Source organism: Dermochelys coriacea, chromosome 6, assembly GCF_009764565.3.
Source record: "Dermochelys coriacea isolate rDerCor1 chromosome 6, rDerCor1.pri.v4, whole genome shotgun sequence".
Taxonomy (NCBI): domain Eukaryota; kingdom Metazoa; phylum Chordata; order Testudines; family Dermochelyidae; genus Dermochelys; species Dermochelys coriacea.
In genome coordinates, this window is record NC_050073.1 from 25,857,491 (window position 1) to 25,876,952 (window position 19,462).

Here is a 19,462-nt window from a genome sequence, read left to right on the forward strand (position 1 = left end):
ATAAGCTTTCGTGAGCTACCGCTCACTTCATCGGATGCATCGGATGAAGTGAGCTGTAGCTCACCAAAGCTTATGCTCTAATAAATGTGTTAGTCTCTAAGGTGCCACACGTCCTCCTTTTCTTTTTATAAAAATCGGACCATCTGGTCACCCTAGGCTAGGCGCAGGTGGGCTGAGGGCGTGGCCAGCCCCTGAGAGCTCTGTGCCCTGGGCTTCCTGTCCCCCCTGCCCTCCCCCCCCCCAAGTGAGGTGGGGTGTGAAATAACAATAGGTGGCCATTTTCCAGCACTTTCCATCCGTAGGTGACAGGGCTTCTCCTGAATATGCAGCTGGGGGGGGGGGGGGCAGATACAAGGTCAAAATAGTCCCACGGTCTGTTAGGCAGGGAATGTGCATGCTAGTTTGAATTACATTTATATTTGTGTGGAGGGTTTTTTTAATGCAATTTTCACCTGAGGCTTGAGTGGCCTGTTGTAACAAGCGGTTATAGCTGTACAGACCCTAGTGCAATAGGACCTGAGCTCTGACTGGGGCTCCTGAGTGCAGCTGTAAATGAGAACATGCCTATCCACCCAAGAAAAGGCAACACCAGAAAAAAACAAAGAAACAAAATAAACAATTCATTCCTGTAGGAGGCTTCATTACTACATTTCTGCCATTATGTGGTGCTGGGGAAGCCTATAAATGTACAACCTGTGCTGGCCCAGTCCCATAATTCCAAGAAGGTACCTTTCATGAGGGCCAAGCAAGGCAATTTTCTCATGAGATTCAAAAGACCTAGGACCTTAGAGAAACATTTACCTAAAGTAAGTGAGTGCATTTGTCACTGGTGTATGTGACTTCTTTCTTTTTTTCTATTTCATTTGGGTGCCACAATTTTGCTAAGTATCATACACAGAGTGTCATAGTCATGCTTGTAAGCTGTAGGGGTGGGGACTACATTTTTGTTCTGTGTTTGTACAGTGCCTTGCACAATGATGTCCTGCTTCAGAATTAAGGTTTGTGTGCACCATAGTAATACACAGTAAATAACAATGCTTGTGGTGCTCCCTCACACGTACACACACATATTCCCTCAGCTTGCTAAGAGCTCATACACCAATCATTGTTTCAGGGACTGAGCAGTATTTTCCTAACAATTACCCCTCTCAAGTGCACTGTGGTGACATATGAAACAGACATGCTTTTTTCTGCATCCTCTCTGATTGCTCCCTGCCCCTGGCCCTTTCTGGCTTCCAGTCTATGTTTCTCACTCAAACCGAGTTAGTATCTGTTCTCCTCCTACAGGCACTCCTACTCACACCGAGTAACCTATCCCTGGGTCCTGTTTCCCTACTATAACAACTCTTCAAGGTTCACTCTGTTAACTCCCTCAGATTCCCTCTTACGCAGCAACCATATCTCTCCTCCATCTCCTGGTTCCATCAGTTATTGCTGCATTGTATCTGGAGCCCCAAAGCCCTTTGATTACCACTTCTAAAGAGTACAGGGAATAAGAGCCTGACTTCCCTCACACATGTTGCTACAGCTCAGGAGCCTTAGGAAGTAAATTAGTGACATGTCACTCATGGAGGTGAAAATACCTTGGGTCACCAGGACTGGATGGTATTCATCTAAGTAGTTCTCTTTTTCCTGGAAGCAGAGATTCCTCTTTTCTGGGATTGTCTTAATCTAGAGGGACTGGCTTGATAAATTTTAATGAAACTGAAATTTTCCCTCAGACTCAGTAAATCTAGACAGGTAAATGCACATCCACCTCTGTGAGTCCTACATTAATACTAACAAAAAGAAAAGGAGTACTTGTGGCACCTTAGAGACTAACAAATTTATTTGAGCATAAACTTTTGTGATCTACAGCTCACTTCATACATGCATCCTATGAAGTGAGCTGTAGCTCACAAATCCTTATGCTCAAATAAATTTGTTAGTCTCTAAGGTGCCACAAATACTCCTTTTCTTTTTGCAGATACAGACTAACATGGCTGCTACTCTGAAACCTACCATTAATACTAATAGTGATCCACCTCCACTGTGATTTTTTCATTCTACTAGAAAATTGCACCAGTAAAAAGTAAAGGAAAGATTTTAAACTGATTAAGTTAAACTGATGCAAATGAACGTGTTGACATTTTTATTTCAGTTTTTAAATCATGTTTATCTTGATTACGTAAGGAATCTGTATTTACTAAACCAAAATAAGCTACTCTTAAACTGAAAGCTCACACAGAGTTTGCATTGTTTTAACTAAATTTATGTAAAAACATATTAAAGTTAAACAAGGAAAATTTCTTGGTGGATACAAAGAATCAAATTTTTAAAAATGCCTAAGTGACTAAAGAGCCTAAATCCCATTTTCCAAAGTGACTTAGGCATTTTTAGAAGCCTAAGTCCTCGGGACAGTCCCGTTGGAAAATGGGATGTAAGGTTCTCAGTCACCTTTGTAAAATTCTCAAAATTGCCTAAGCGTGTGCTTCAGATTCCCCCCTCCCCCCTCCAATTCCTTCCCAGAAGTGAAGCGGAATCAAAGAAAAGCAGGAGTGGCTGATAGATGAGCATTCTGGAGTGTAGACAGAGTAGAATAGGGGATCTCAAACTGGTTGTGAGCTGTCAGCCTCCACCTCAAACCCCACTTTGCCTCCAGCATTTATAATGGTGTTAAATGTATTTAAAAGTGTTTTAATTTATAAGGGGGGTTGCACTCAGAGGCTTGCTTTGTGAAAGGGGTCACCAGTACAAAAGTTTGAGAACCACTGGAGTAGAGTGTTCAGCAGATCTAGTGTTTTGTAGTACACTGGGTCGAATAGCATCCCGGTTAGGTAGGTAGATTTGGATAGAGATACGAGGTCAGTTGTTTATAGAAACTTAATTCTGAATTTCCTGGCTTTCAAATTTTTGCTTTTTGTTTTATAATACAATGTTAAAATGATGTTCTTTTGAATTAATTTGCAATCTTAATGGAGATTTTTTAAATTTTGTCTGGGAATGTAAAATAATCTCTTTTGTAGATGGCCCACTAACTCTACTCATATTTTAATCTAATTAAAATGTCTACCTTGTTAATCACAATATTATCCCACAGTAGAATAGTGATACAGTAGTAATAAAACCACACTGGCTTTAACTTTCCAAAAGTTTTGTAGAGTTATAGCTGCACCTTGACTTCTGTAAATGTTAATGGGAGTTCCAGTGAATTGAAAATGTAGTGGAATTGTATTTTTTTCACTTTTTATATTGAACATTTACAACAGTCAGTTTATGTGTTGCTTAGGCTAAGGACTTGTTTCCTTATTTAAAAAAAAACCAAAAAAAAAACCTTCTTACCAAAAAGATCATGTTGTCTCACATGATTCCAAAAGAAACATAGCTATGATTGTTTATCTCCACAACAATAGCATCATTAAGGAATGGAATTGCAAAATGTTGCAATTTATTATTTGTTTTTTTTTAAGAAAGCACAAAGAAATGAGAAATATTATTATACCCTAAAACTAGCCTAAAGCTCAGATGATCTTTCTTTTAAATTGTGGCTTGCTGTGATACGCAGTGCAGGTTTTTTGTAAAATAATAAGATCCATGTGGCTTATTGTATTGTTAGTTGTATAGGAACAATGTTATCCCGGTAGTATTTTAATAATGGGCTCTCACAAATGACCTGCAATAAACCCAGTCTAAGGTGTGTGTACTTGCAGGAAGACTGAGGAAAGGGATTTCTAATTTAAAGAGCCACAAGTCATCAGGACTGGATGGTATTCATCCAAGGCTTCTGAAGTGACATAAGAATTAAGTGATTGATCCTCTGACAAAAATATGGACTTTTTCATTAAAATCAGTTAGGAGTGAAGGATGGCAAATTTTGTACCTCTCTTTCTAGAGGTGTTTTAAGTAATCCTGGTATAGGCTTTTACCGGTGAGTCTTACGTCAGCACCAGGAAAGCTGATAAACTATTGTTAAAAACAGAATTATGAAACTCCTGTTAGATGCATGTGATAGGGACCAAAGACCATGTCTGTGTAAAGGAAAATTATGCTTCTCCGATCTGTTAGAATTCTTTGAGTGGGTAAACAAAATAGGGGATAAAAACGGTCTGGATGACATTTATTTGGACTTTCCAAAAACCTTTCACGAGGTACCTCACAAGAGACTATTATGGAAACTGAGTAGCGATGAGTAGAAGTTCAGTCATGGCATGGGGGAGAAAAAAACTGTCCACAAGACGGGAAAACAGACTAAGACTAGATGGTTGGCTTTCAGCAAAGCCAAAGGTTAATGGTGGGGTGCTGTGAGATTACGTATTGGAATTGATGTTTAATGTATTTACTGATTACCTTGAAAAACAGATGAACACTGATGTGGCAAAATTATTTGATAACTTCCCTCAACCCTCTGTCCGAGTCTTTATATAGTGAGTTCTGCCCTCAGTGTGGGGAGCATTCCTTTTTTTCTAGTTCGAAAGAGCCCAGGGCATTGTGAGAACTACTGGAAATAAATTACACATAATAATGACCTCAGTGAGGATTGTGTGTCTGCTAAGTTTTGAGTTTCAGACTTCAACGATATTTGTTCTAGCTCTGGCCTCTGTCTTCAAAGAAGCATAGCTACAGCTTTATTTTAGCAGAATTGAGAAATGTCTAACTAGATTTTTCTCAAACTTTGGCCAGACAAAAGCATAGAAAAAATTCATTTCTACAGGGGGAATGTTTTGGAAAGTTGTAAGTAGGTGAAAGCAGGGGGCTATAATGGAAACTCTTCTGCAAAGTCTCCCTAGCTTTGAAGAACCTTGTATAGTATCTACAGCTTTTTGGTAGCTGACTATGTAGAAATGGCTTGACGTAGAGGAATGGGATTGGGAATCAGGATCTCCTGAGTTATACTCCTGGGTGCACCACTGACTCATTGGCCTTGGATGAATTATTTCACCTTTCTGCTTTATCTGTAAACTTGGAATGATGTATCTGTTTGCCTCATGGCAGCGTTGAGGATTTATTGCACAGCACTGTGCACATTGAAAGCATTATGGAAATGCTAAATACAAAGTGTAGTGTAACTGGACTGGATCAATTGTTAATATGCTAACAGATTAGCCCATAAAATTAAGCAAATTTAGGAGCAACCAAAGCGGTCTAGGATTTTTAATTGTAACTAATACAATTCTGATTCTCAAAGTAGCTATCCCTCTGGGAAAAGGGAATCTTAGCAGAACCTCTTTATAAAAAAGAAAAGGAGTATTTGTGGCACCTTGGAGACTAACAAATTTATTTATATAAAAAAAGCTTAGCAGTATAGCCAGTCAACATTTTTAATTTGAAACATATTTACAGAGTAAAATAGCTATTTTTTTTTAAAGAAGGGAATTTTAGCAGAAAATCTGTTTCTTTTGAAAATTTTCTGGTTTTTCAATAACAATTTCTGGTGTGGGTTTTTTTTTCTTGAACAATTTTGAAAAACCAAAACTCTTGAATTTTCAGATTTTTTTTTTAAACTGAAAATACTCTTTTCTGATCAGCTCCATTTAGCAGTGATCACATCAGGCAACTATAGATATTACTAAAAAGGAGAGTGGAAAATATACAATATATAAGTGGAAATGTGGGGAAGATCATTTTTAATTGAAATCTAACTTGCACAAGATATCTGTTCAGTGTGTCAGGCTATATATTTTAGTATCATAATGCCAACCAAAAGTTCAGGACTCTTTCTGGATTTGGTTTTCAGAGGAAAAGGAGGAGGAAAGATAAGAGCAGTCAAAAAGACAGCTATAAAGGGAAAGAGATGAGAAAGGAGCATCAGTTGAGGAAGGCAGTCACAGCTGTTAACATTTAAAAAGCCCTTTCAAGGACTAAGGAAATAAAAGGTAGAAATGCCCTCATCTTGAAATGGCTTTTATACTTCTGAACCTGTTATAAAAGCTTTTCTTAGAACACTTCCCCTCTAAAAATAAAATAGTTTTTATCATAAACAAGACAGAAAGCACATCAATATAAAGAGTGCTGTCTTCACTTACCTTTATTTCTGGACTAGCAGAACATCTTTTTATTTACAGTGCAAAGGAAAGAGGAATTGTTGCCCTAGTTTAAAGGTTGAAGGTAACAAAGACTTGAGAAGCGGTTATATCCTTGAACCTAGTAAGCTGCTGGCTTGCTGAAGCATAGGTACATGTTAGACTTTGTCTTTATTACTAAAAATATGTTTTTTACATCATGATAGCTAACTCTGGACAGCTATCTGTGACAGGGTCACGCCAGATGGCTATAGGAGAGTAATAGAAGGCAGATATATTAGCCCCAGGCTAAGTAGGTCCCTTTTCCCTGGGTAAGGTAACAGGGAAGGTTCCAGAACAATCAGGAACCTTCTGGAGACAATTAAGACAGGCTGATTAGAACACCTGCAGCCAATCAAGAAACTGCTAGAATCAATTAAGGCAGGCTAATCAGGGCACCTAGTTTTAAAAAGGAGCTCACTTCAGTTTGTGGTGTGCGTGTGAGGAGCTGGGAGCAAGAGGCACTAGGAGCTGAGAGTGAGAACGCGGACTGTTGGAGGGCTGAGGTGTACAAGCTTATCAGACACCAGGAGGAAGGTCCTATGGTGAGGATAAAGAAGGTGTTGGAAGGAGGCCATGGGGAAGTAGTCCAGGGAGTTGTAGCTGTCACACAGCTGTTCCAGGAGGCACTCTCGATAGCTGCATTCGACAGGGCCTTGGGCTGGAACCCGAAGTAGAGGGCGGGCCCGGGTTCCCCCCAAATCCTCCCCAACTCCTAGTCAGACACAGGAGGAGTCGACCTGGACTGAATTCAGAAAAACGGCCAAGCTGAGGGCTGCTGTGAAGCTGCAAGGCGAGCAAATCTGCCAATAAGCGCAAGACCCACCAAGGTAGAGCAGGAACTTTGTCACATATCTAAATGTAAAATCCTAGTGGAGACAAGGCACAGGTAGTTTTTACTTCCATATAGCTAGTGGAGGTCAACCCTATGCCTCCTACTTGAGAATTACCTTGACAAGCTACCTGGAAGTAAAAACTACAGAGCTCCACTGGGATTTTACATTAAGCTGGACTGAGCGGGATACTTAATTCATTACTGCCCATGAGCAACGAATCTTTTGCCTCTTCTATATTAAACTTTTAGTAAAAAAAACCTTTTTTTTGCAGTGAAGACATGGCCCTCTACTTCTACTTCTCTGGCTTCTAGTCCTTCCATACTTGAGTGCAGCCAAGAGAACCAATAAACTTCTGCCAAATGCAATTATTTTAGTGTGAATCTAAGCAATGCCATGGAAGCATCAATATTATCAACATATATTGTATTATGGAGAGAAGAAATCTCAGTAGTCCTTCTGTTTCATCAGCTTGTAGTCAAATTGAGGAAAATCCATGTGATATGAGGAACAAAATACGTATATAGGCACGGCTGGATTTATACCTTATGTGGTCATAGGCACAGCATCTTCAACGCCCCCCCCCCGCCTCTCCATATGGCTCTGCTTGGAGCCCCCTCTCCTGCATCTCCATGTGAACCTACCTGACCCTCCCTCCCCATGTGGCCGTGTCTGGAGCCCTCCTCCTGCATCTCCATGTGAACCTACCTGACCCTCCCTCCCCATGTGGCCATGTCTGGAGCCCTCCTCCTGCATCCCCATGTGGCCCTGTGACCCACCCACTCCCAGCAGCCTGTGTGGCCTGCTCTGCCTCTAAGAAGGCTGCTGTGACTTTTCACTTGAGGAAAAATGCACCCGCCACCTGCCTGCTAGTTGTTTGCTGCTGCTGCCCGCCAGACTAGTCAGCCTCAGGCTATTCTGGCACCACATCAGCCTCTGGTGGGCAAAAGATGGAACTGTGGCACATTTTCTGCAGGAAAAAAAAAAATTCTGCCTCCCTTGGACAGGAATTCTGCCCAGGCAGCAAATGTCACCTAAGGGGAGGGGACATGATGTGAGACAAGTGGCATGTGGGGCTTCTTGGCAGGGTGCGGAATATCTAAGGAGGCTCCCTCCCTTCTGAGAACTGAGCAGTGCAGCTAGCAGCAGAAGGGCAGCAAAATAGCCCAAAATACCTCAACTTGCAACTGCTAAAAAACCCCCTGTGACTGACAGCTAAAAATAGCCCAATTGCGCTAGAAAATCGCATACTTGACAAGTGCCTCCTGTGCCCTGTATATAGGCATAATCCTGTATTGCTTAGAAGAAAATTGGAAACCTAATAGAAATCTGTTTCCATATGTATTTTCCTAACAACGTGATGGAAGACCACTGCTGAATAATTTGTAAGTGGACTGGACAAAGCACTCCTGTAGGGACAAATCCTGCACTGGCAGGTAATCTAAGAAGGTCCCCCCCATTTTTTTTTTGTTTTCTGTATTTCTGTGAAATTGAAATCAATGGAAGTGGCAAGTGCCTGTCTGAGGCTAAAACTTGCCCGTTAGAATTTTTATTCCTGTCCAAAAACACTTTGCCTAGTAGCCTTGAGCCTGCATTATGATCAGTCTTTACATGACTGCATACTATTTTTTCCACATGAACCCTGCCTCATTCAATGTACATGATGGATGCATTGGCAGGGGGGAGGGGGAGTCAGAATTAAGGCTTCATACGCTACCATATATCCAGTGTCTCCTAATTTTCAAATGCTTGACTTTGCAACCTAAATAATATTTTTTGACTTAGATTTGTTGTATGTAGTTGAGGAGACTGAGGGAAATATGTGTAGTAGTTATAAATATTATATGCCTCTCAGGTTATCTGTTTGATGTTAACCTGCCTGAATGTCAGGAGTTAAATCAAAGGAGTCTGTAAAGGAGAAAAACCACAGGAAACAAAACAATGGCAAAGATAATCTGGCTCCTTGAAGAAACAATGAGGGGAGCTATCGAATTGAGGTATACCTGCTGTCTGTCTCCATCCAGTCTAAAATAGTTTACTCTTCCTACAGATAACTTGGTTTCAATCATGTCTAGATGTGTTTGGGAAAAAATTGCCAAGTTTAAGTTCCAAGTTAGAATTTTAGTTTACATTTAGTTTTAACTAAAACCCTTTTTAAGAACTTTAGTTCTTAAAGGGTCTGAAGCTCTTATTTTGTTTTTTTGTTTTTTTATGGAGCAAATCAGAAACTCGTATTCAATCTCTTAATTATTACATTTTTTTTCTTTTCTGCAGTGAAACACATCTGCTGCTTCAGAACTTATATCCAAAACTTTTAACTTGGGTTATAGCAACTGGTAGATTCATTTATAGGACTAGTAACAGAAGAAACTACCAGAACCTTAGGATATGGGTTAAGGATTTCTAAAAGACAAAGCCTAAAACCAACTGGTTGCTAGACTTGGAGATCATGAAGTCTTGAAGAACTAGAGGAGGAGCTCTAGGATCCACAGCTTAAGGAACCAGAACTGTTAAATACGTTAGTATATTGCCATAATTATCTCATTTTCCCCATTTCCCCCACGCCTAAGAAGTCTACTTGGAAAACAGAACATGAGGCTGATAATCGTTGTAGCTAGACAGTATATATTTTTGTGTTTTGTTATTTTTTTTAACAAAGATTATGTCTCTTCTTGGCAATATTGGTTTGGCCATTTTGTTGCTGTAACATCTTCACTGTAAAGTTAAAAAGAAGTGAAGTTCATTCATTTCTCGTGTTCATGTACTAGGATTATCAAGTAGTAGCAGTATAGCAATTGCGGGCTATGGGGATTTGAGGGACTGTGTAATGAATATTCTAAAATAATGGAAAATTCAATACTGCTTACTTGCCAAGATCTATTTCTTTGCAGTGGACCCTTTAAAAATCATGCAGTGACATTTGCAGACTGTATACAGATGGTATTAAATAAACCATACAAGTTCTTGATAGCAATGCCTAGAACCAATCCTAGGTGAGTTTATACCAACATTGACATTTTGGTTGGCAGTGTCTTTTCAACTGTTGTCACTGAGATCTCAGCTCAAGCAGATGCAGGCACAATGCTTGGCCATTCATATTAGCTTTGAGAATAGGTATTTCTAGGCACAGTATCTATCATAGTATTTTCAATTTGTTGAGTCAATATATTTTTAATACAGTTTGACATGGTGATGGACATGGAAGAGCAGCATTGTTTAAGAACATAAAAAAGTGTTAAGAAGAGGAAATGGCCATCCAGCCCAGCATGCCTATTCCTTCTTGTTGTTTATGTTTCATGTTTACTCCTCAGCTTTTTTTTTTTTTTAACCATAGCCATTGATTCCCTTCTTCTCCATAAACAAATTTAGGAGTCTCCTGAACTCCTTAATGCCCTTTAAGTAATTGGATTTCCTACTATCTTATTCCATATGTTTATTGTATAAAATAATTTGGCCTGAGTTCACTTGCTTTATGACTTGCTTCCTAATTTTTAGGAATGGCCCCTAGTTCTTTTTCTTTCTTATATGCTGATGATGAGAAGAGGAATTCCAAGGCTGACCTGTTTATGGCAGGCCTGACAATGTAACAGTGTTCTGGTATCCCCTCTAGAATATATTTAAAGGTTAGGATAGTGACGGTGATATACAGGGATCATGTGCATAGGGGTAAATTAAATTAGATATTATACTGATTTTTCTGCTATCCCATAAGAGTGTTTTCTTGATTAAAATGTTCTAGATGGCTAGATGTTTGCTCTACCTGGTGCCTCTTTCTAGTTAAAATAATGTTTTTCCTGAAAAGCACTTTTTAAGATCCTAAGTGAGAAGACCTAACTTAAGTGCAACTTTTTAATATGAATATTCATTTATTAGTGGTCTTTACTGAAAATTGATGCTTTTACTTTGAAAAAAAATATAGGTTTGGCAATAATAATTTTAAGGACTTTTATGGTTCATAAATAGCATAGAGAACATGTGCAGTGTACTGTTTGCATTCATTTAAGCAGGACAATCCTTAATATATGCTTCTAAATGTATCCAGGTGTGGCAATATCAAAGCTGGTACTTACATCCATTTGATTTTACTATTATTCTAGTAATTACAAATAAACTCAAACACAGCCATAATGTGAGGTTTCAGAGTAGCAGCCGTGTTAGTCTGTATTCGCAAAAAGAAAAGGAGTACTTGTGGCACCTTTGTTAATCTCTAAGGTGCCACAAGTACTCCTTTTCTTTTAGCCATAATGTGGGAAGAGTGGCAGGGGAGCTTTCTAAATATTAAGCTGAGAATCAATTCAGAGGGCATTGCATAATTTGAATCTTCTACTTGGGTAGTAAATTCATCTAATTGCTGATGTATCAACTGAATTCTGGGATGAATAAATTACAGGAGTCATAGTAAATTTCAATTTAAAGAGAAAATGAATTATTTCTTTGAAGCACATGGCTTTTCTGGAGTAAGCGTGTCTGATTTTGTCCAGTTTTAAAAGCTAAATAGTTTTGATCTTGGATAGTATTTGGCAGTGAACCATGTGAACATAGTTGTTCAGGTTTGTTGGGTTTCTGTGATGGCAATAGCTTCTAAGATCTGGGTGTGATTCCTACTCCTGTTTTTTTATATATATATAACAAGAAATATTACTAGTGTGTGGCCAAAATACTGTGGACTCTGGTCTTGTCAAATCTTATGAACTAAGCAGGGTTAGGCCTGGTCAATACTTGAAAGGGAAGCCTCAATGGTAAAAGAGTTCATAAACATTTTTGTTGTTTTTTGCACCTGCATTTAAATCTCCATTTCTCCGGGACTGCATGTCTCCTCTTACCTTTTTATTTATATTTTTTATCTTATTTTTCTCACTACATTTTCTATTTAAAGCAAAATTGAGGCAGGAATTTTAATTAAATATAGGTTTCAGAGTAGCAGCCATGTTAGTCTGTATTCGCAAAAAGAAAAGGAGTACTTGTGGCACCTTAGAGACTAACAAATTTATTTGAGCATAAGCTTTTGTGAGCTACAGTCCACTTCATCGGATGCATTTCCGATGCATTAAATATAATATGACAATTGTCAGTGAACGTTATAGGAAAAAGTGAAAAATATCATGTTTTGTGACTATTAAATAATATTATCCAGTGTTTTGATCATATGAAAAGCAGGGTAATTTCCACATACAGAGTTGTGCAACCATTAACTACGTTTCCTAATATATGTACAGTAGAACCTCATAGTTACGAACTAACTGGTCAACCACATACCTCATTTGGAACTGGTTGCCTGTAGGGTTGCCTGTAGGGTTGCCTGTTTTCTAATTGCACAAACCTGAACATCCTTGCCCTGCCCCTTGCCCTGGCCCTTCTCAGGGGCCCCCCCACTCACTCCATCCCCCTTCCCTCCATCACTCGCTGTCCCCCACCCACACTCACTTTCACCAGGCTGGGGCGACGGGAGGGCTCCAGCTGCGGTGTGGGCTCCCGGGTGGGGCCAGAAATGAGGGGTTCAGGGTGTGGGAGGGGGTGAGGGCTCTGGCTGGGGATACGTACTCTGGACTGAGGCTGGGGCTGAGGGGTTCAGAGTGCGGGAGGGGGCTCAGGATTAGGGCAGGGGCTTGGGGTGTGGGAGGGGGGTTGGGGTGCAAGCTCCAGGAGGGAGTTTGGATGTGGAAGGGGGCTCAGGTCTGGGCAGGGCGTTGGGATGTGGGAGGGACTTCGGGGTACAGGCACCAGGAGGAAGTTTGGGTGTTGGAGGGGCTCAGGGCTGCGGTTGGAGTGTAAGAGGGGGTGCGGGCTCCGACTGGGTGGCACTTACCTTGGGCATCTCCCAGAAGTGGCTAGCATATTCTAGGCTCAGGGTCGCTCCTCACGCTGCTCCTGCCTGCAGGCACTGCCCCCGCAGCTCCCATAGGCTGTGGATCCTGGGCAATGGAAGCTGTGGACCAAGCGCTGGGGGCGAGGCACGGGGGCAGCATGTGGAGACCCTTTGGCCATCCCTGCGCCCAGAAGCTGGACATGTCGGCCGCTTCCAGGAGCTGTGCGGAACCAGGGCAGGCAGGGAGCCTGCCTTAGCCCTGCTGCGCCATCGACTGGACTTTTGGCCTTTTAAAATCTCCTGGATTGCTTTTAATAGTCACCGGGAGATTGAGGCCGATTCCGGTAGACTCCCTGCCAATCCGGGAGGGTTGACGACCCAGTGTAGCAGAGACAAAAGCAAATATAGTAGAGTACTGTGTTAAAAGTAAACTAAAAAATATAGGGAAAGTTTAAAAAAAAAGATTTAACAAGATAAGAAAACTGCTTGTTTTATTTAAATTAAGATGGTTAAAAGCAGCATTTTTGTTCTGCATAAAGCTTCAAAGCTGTATTAAGTCAGTTAGTTCAGCTATAAACTTTTGCAAGAATAACCATAACACTTTGTTCAGAGTTACAAACATTTCCGAGTTACGAACAACCTCCATTCCCAAGGTGTTTGTAACTCTGAGGTTCTAGTGTTTTGAAATTCTCCAACTGAATGTTTATTTCATGTAACTTTTGCATATAATATGTCAAATTGTTCAATTTAAATGTTTGAACGCTTGAAAAATATTTAAAGGAGAACAATCTGGTGGCTCAGTGTATTTTGACAGTAGAATAAAAACACCTCCTTTGTCTTGCTAGCCAAGACCATGAGAGATTACAGAAGAAGTCTTTGCTCATGCTTCTCTTCTGTTATTCTGGTTGCCTTTTCTAAGAACACTGGAACTTTTCATAGGCCAGTCTGGGATGATGAATCCACTCATGGTCCCTTGCAGCTTCCTGAAAAGATACTTGAATATGACTGAAAAGATAAGCTGATGGAAGGATTTAATGTTATGAAAATTTGGTATTTTGTGATTTGAGCTTCAGTGTAGGTCACTCTTAAGCTAACAGGTATTATACAGAAGACAAATATTTGTTGATGATGCCTACAATTGTCAGTAGATGACTCCCCTTCCTAACAAAGCGTGCAAACTTAATTTGGCATGGGTCACGACTAAGATGGTGATCTTGCAGAAGAAATGTCATTTGCTGCATTCCTGGGTATTAGTCTAAACCTACGTTTGGTTGTTCAAAAACTGTTCAAAACTGGCATCCCATCCTGTGAGAAGGCATAATGTCACTCTGACAGATGGGGAGAGAACCAATGTATGCAACAAGGAGTTGCTCTCCAGTATTTCTCTCCAGTATTGTTGAAATACTGGTACAGGCAAAGCTTCTGTATCTGAGGCACACATGTTTCTTGACAACAACCAAAGTTCCTGCTAAATATTTTGGCATAGTACTCAAGGAAGCTTAGTGAATTTTCATGGCTTCCATGAGGTTTCCACACTATGGGAGCCCATATATAATTTCTGCTAACCATGGCCCTATGAATATCAACAGAAGAGGGAATATATTTTGCAAATTGTTCTTTCTTAATAATAGATTAAAAACTCTTAAAATGCAATTATAGCTTTCATGGACTATGACTCTTTTTATTAGTTAATGGTTGGTTTATCCTGGTCTGAGAGCAATAGAAAGTGTGGTTTGGCAATCAACCCAAACTGCCTATGTCACAGTTTAAGACTTCATTCTTTTTTTTCTCATATTTTAATACTTTTTATTTAAAATAAATTCTGGATTCCACTCACACTTTAGTACTTCATCAAGAAATTAGGTTGCTGTGTGATCCTATGTATGAATTAGTGGACTAATATTAACTCAAGGGCATTCCTTTCTCTTGCTGAAGGTAATTCTGCATGGTTTATTTCAGTTTATTTACTTTTTTCCTCCAGAATTACTGTAAAAGTTTTTTCTATTTCATCCATTACAGCACAGTGTTTTTCACTTTTGAATAACTGCATCAACATGAATCCTTTATAAGGACCTTAAAAACAAACTTTGCCAAGTCCCAGAATACAGAAGCTAATTCACATCCCAATACTCAGCTGCCTCATGAATAAAGGAGAGTCTGTGTCTGACACTTTGAAGCTGTAGCTGTTAAACCATACAGAATATTTACCTCAATAAATCATTATAAGAAACTAAGGTACAATTATACCCACAGAGAAATAGAATTCAAAACACTGATTTATGTGGTTCAATGCCTGTTCCCTTTTCCATCATGTTTTGAATTTTATGCATGTTTGTCATCTTTGGCTGTTTCCATGTGTCTTTAAACTAATGGGTCCTGCCTTTTTAACATTCCTCATTAGGTTTGTTATTTTACTTTGACATACAGACATGATTTGCACAGTGTACAAAGGTTTGCATTTAAAATTATCTCATTTCTTATTGTATAAACCAAAAATAGAAAATGAGAATAATATGTTTAGGCTAATAAAGCACCCACTCTGCTTAATTTGTGACCATTTAGGGTGAACTTCCATATTAGTTAAGGTTTTTATTTGGCTCCTAGTTGTGGGATCTGGGGAAAGAGTACAATTAACAAGGAACAGGAACATACCTCTGTCCCTTTAAGAAAGTGGTCACTATTCTAGAGTGTTAAAGAGACAGAAGCAATATAAAATGAAAAGGAGTACTTGTGGCACCTTAGAGACTAACAAATTTATTAGAGCATAAGCTTTCGTGAGCTGTAGCTTCAGCTCACAAAAGCTTATGCTCTAATAAATTTGTTAGTCTCTAAGGTGCCACAAGTACTCCTTTTCTTTTTGCGAATACAGACTAACACGGCTGCTACTCTGAAGCAAGATAAAATGTTAGTTGACTGGTGTTAGAATTCCCCCCTTCCCCTGAATGGGGAAAATAAAGCTAAAAGAAAGAAACAAAACAAAATGAAAACCCATGGCCATATGAAGGAATGGCACTGAAACCGATAAATGTGAAATGGCAGCAGGAAGGTAAATACATATGGCAAGAGGAGTCTGAAATCCGCCGCAGAATCTATGAGGCCACCCACGCCTTGAAGAGGATGAATGGATATGTAGTGCTATGCTGCAGGGCAAGAGGGTGGAGAGTGATTTAATAACTAGTAAATGTTCCTTGATAAACTTTTTTTAAGAAAATAAAAGTTTTAAATAGAAGTATATTTAGAGTCTCTCTTCTTCTCTTGACTCTCTGAACTATTTATTTATTTATTTTGACTTGTATTGTGGTAGCACCTAGAAACCCCAAACAGGTTTGGTGCTGCTTGGTGTTAGGTGTTGTTCAAACACATAGTAAGTGCATCCAAAAACTATGCTTTTAACTTTTGCTAATGTTTAGCCCTAACATTCAAATCGATCTATGGAAGGGAGATTTATCATAGTAGCACCCACTAATACTGCAGTGGTTTAGGTTGTGGTAGCATTTTGATTATCATCCCCTATTACTGCAATTGGAGCCGCTTTAAATCCACATTTAAATTACTTTTGAATTGAATCTTAGTATGGAAGCTTTTAGCTCGCGGATGAGATTTTTTTCACTAAATATAAATAAATTTAATTACATTTTGAAATAGATACATTTGTAAATTACACTTTTGGTCATTTCATGCTTTTTTTCATCTGAGATTTAGCAAATCATCAAGTTAATCTCCATACCAAATTTTCAAAGGCCCTAAATTTGACCTCCGACCATGTGCTCAAAAAACAGTTTGCTTGCATCGTTTTGCATGCACTATAATTTGTATGAGCAGATCAAATTTGCACTTATCACCTGCATGTGAATGTGTTTACCCATATAAATCCTCTTGTTGCATTTAAATTATTATTTGTATGAGGAAACAATAATACAGAGAATTCCACGTGCAGACAATTGGAAGCCACATTTAGGAACCTGTGGCCTGTTAAGTCCAATTGCTCAGTGTTCTGGGAACTTATATCACATTACTTTACAATCTGATTAGTGTTTAAAATGTTTCTGTTCCATTGTCTACATATAATGATTTTTTTGTCCTTAGACACCAAGGTGGTAGGGTCCTTAGAAATATTTATGTTAGATAAGATTTAATAATCCATAAATATTGCCAAATAATATTTTATTGCCAACTGTTGTGTTCATGTAATGAAAGAATTCATGTACTGTCACACAAAGGGGCACGGTTTAAAGATGTGGAAGCAGAAACTCATGATGTCTTAGCCCCAGAAAAGTGAGAGATACTTAAGTTCATTATCAAGTTTATTTTTCATGGAATCTATAAAGATCTGCTGAAGCTCTGTAAAATAAGACTCATAGAATACATAAATATTTGTTTTTCTACTGTGCTTAGCACAGTGCAGCCCAGATGCATGACTGGCACTTTAGGCACTATTGTAATACAATTAATGTGTAATAACACCAACAAAATGTAGATATTTTCAGAAAGTAAAATTTCAGAGAATCTGATTGTCCAACATAAAATTATTATAGTTCAATACAGTGTTATTTATACAGTACAGTGGTTTTTAGCAAAGCATGATTATACCCTACAAAATATTGAAATTTTCATTGTATTTTAAAACACAATTCAATGAGGCTTTTAAAATGTCAAGTGTTTACAGGGAGTCAGTGGGCTCAGAGGGCTGGTATTGGGATTCAGAGCCTTTCAGTGTTTCTAGGCCTCAAGTTCTAATACAACCCAGGGCTCAGTTAACCAAAGCTGTTGTCTTCTGCTCACAGTTTGGTGACAGCGAAAAGAATTTGGTGATCTCAGTCCAATTTGAGTTACAGAAAAATTTACTATCAGAAATGGCATTCTTGTTGACAAATGCCAAGCACTGACTATGTCAAGAAAACACAACTACATTTCACTGAGGTGGTCCCTTGATGGGTGAGGAAGCTGCTGCCTATGTGATACTTGTTTTGTGGATAGATGGGAGACGTGAGTCTCCCAGGCTGTCAAATCTGGAACCTTTCAACTGCTCTAAAATATTAAGAGTCACACATTAATCTTTTTCAATTAGTCAGATTCTTTTAACATGGAACATATATCTAAGGCCAGTTCTACATACAGTTTTTGGTTTTATACTACAACCCAGTATATAGTAAATATTTTGGTTAAAGAGTTATACAGGTGCTACCCAACTGTGTGTGAAGTTATACTGATCTTAAGGTGCTATAGCCCAACATAGCTTGTTCTCCTTCCCCTGCAGAAATAGTTCTACCAGTATAAAGTACATCTATGTTGATATAACTGCATTTGCACTAGGGGGTTTGTGTTTTGTTGGGTTTTTTTTTTTACTGCTATAACTGTATGGATGTAATTAAAATGGTATCACTTTTGCATGTAGACAAGCCTTAAGTATAGCTTGAACAAAGAAAGAGAAGACAGCTGTTTCTTGCTATTTATAAGCAAGACAGCTTATGGCTGCAGACTTGCTGTTGTACAGTCTCAGAGAGGTTTTTTTTTTATTATTATTATTTTTTAAGAGTTACCAGTTGGCTTCAGAGACTAAAGTTATGCACCTCCCATTTAAATCACCAGAAGTTCTGGCTGAGTAAGGAGGACAAGATTAGCCCCAGTGCAGTTGTATGGATGTCAGTGATTGCCACATTTAGTTCCTTGAACCTATTTGATGGAGCCATCAAACATCATTTGCTGTGGACAACTTGCATAGGTAGGATGGTGGAGGAATGCAGTTGTCCTACAGATCATACTGTATTGGTGACACTGAGACTCATTAACAATGAACACTGGATTTTAGTACAATCATGATAGCAGTTTATTTTCTTCTCTTAGCATTCAGCTTTCATTCATGGAAAGTTTAAATTGTTATTGGGATCAAAGAGTTTTAATTTGACCATTGGTTATTCAGTAGAATCCAATGATTATGGATATTGGTGTATGAATGAATAGTGTATGAGTAATGATAATAACTGTGCACTGGTTATTCCTGGAAGTATATGCTGCTGAAGATCTGTCATAGGGTCTGTCTATGCTACATTTTGTATGCATGTTAAGTTTATTTCTTAGAAAAAGAATTATCTCAGTTTTGGTGTCTTTGATAAGATTCAGTGTGGCTAAACAGCAGTGGAATTTAGGATGGTCTAGTGGTAAAGACATAGGCTGGGGAATTAAGATATCAGGGTATTGCTTGCAACTCTGCTACAGACCTCCTTTGTGACCTTATGTTTCCTTCTCTGTAAAATGGGGATAATACTTACAATATGTCACAGGACACCACAAGGCTTATTTCATTATTATTTCTATGGTGCCTACAAACTACAATGATTTTAAATGCATTTGTGATGTTGCTGGAGTGTGGTGGGTTCTGAGCAACATTTGTAAACGTGAAGGAGAACTATCCCAAAAAGAGTGGTCTTGGGAAAAATAAGCGATACTGTCTGTCAACAACCCAAATTTGTTGTGATTGAAAACACTGTTGTTGAGAGCACCTTAAACAATGACGTTTCAGGTGTAGCACCATCTGGATACTTAAAACTATTTGGGCAATCTCATTCTACTGTGAGGAGTGCCATAAAAATGCTGAGCATTTCAGTAGAGTGACTGTTTTGACTTGGGTATTTTGTGAGATGTCTAATACATCTTTGAACACTTGGAAAAATTAGTATCAGATAAATTAGTATCAGATAAGGGCTTGGATGGTAGGGTGGGAGGGGGAGAAGGACAGGTTGTCTCACAGAGGCAGGATGAGGCATGGAAGAGGAGGGCAAGGAACA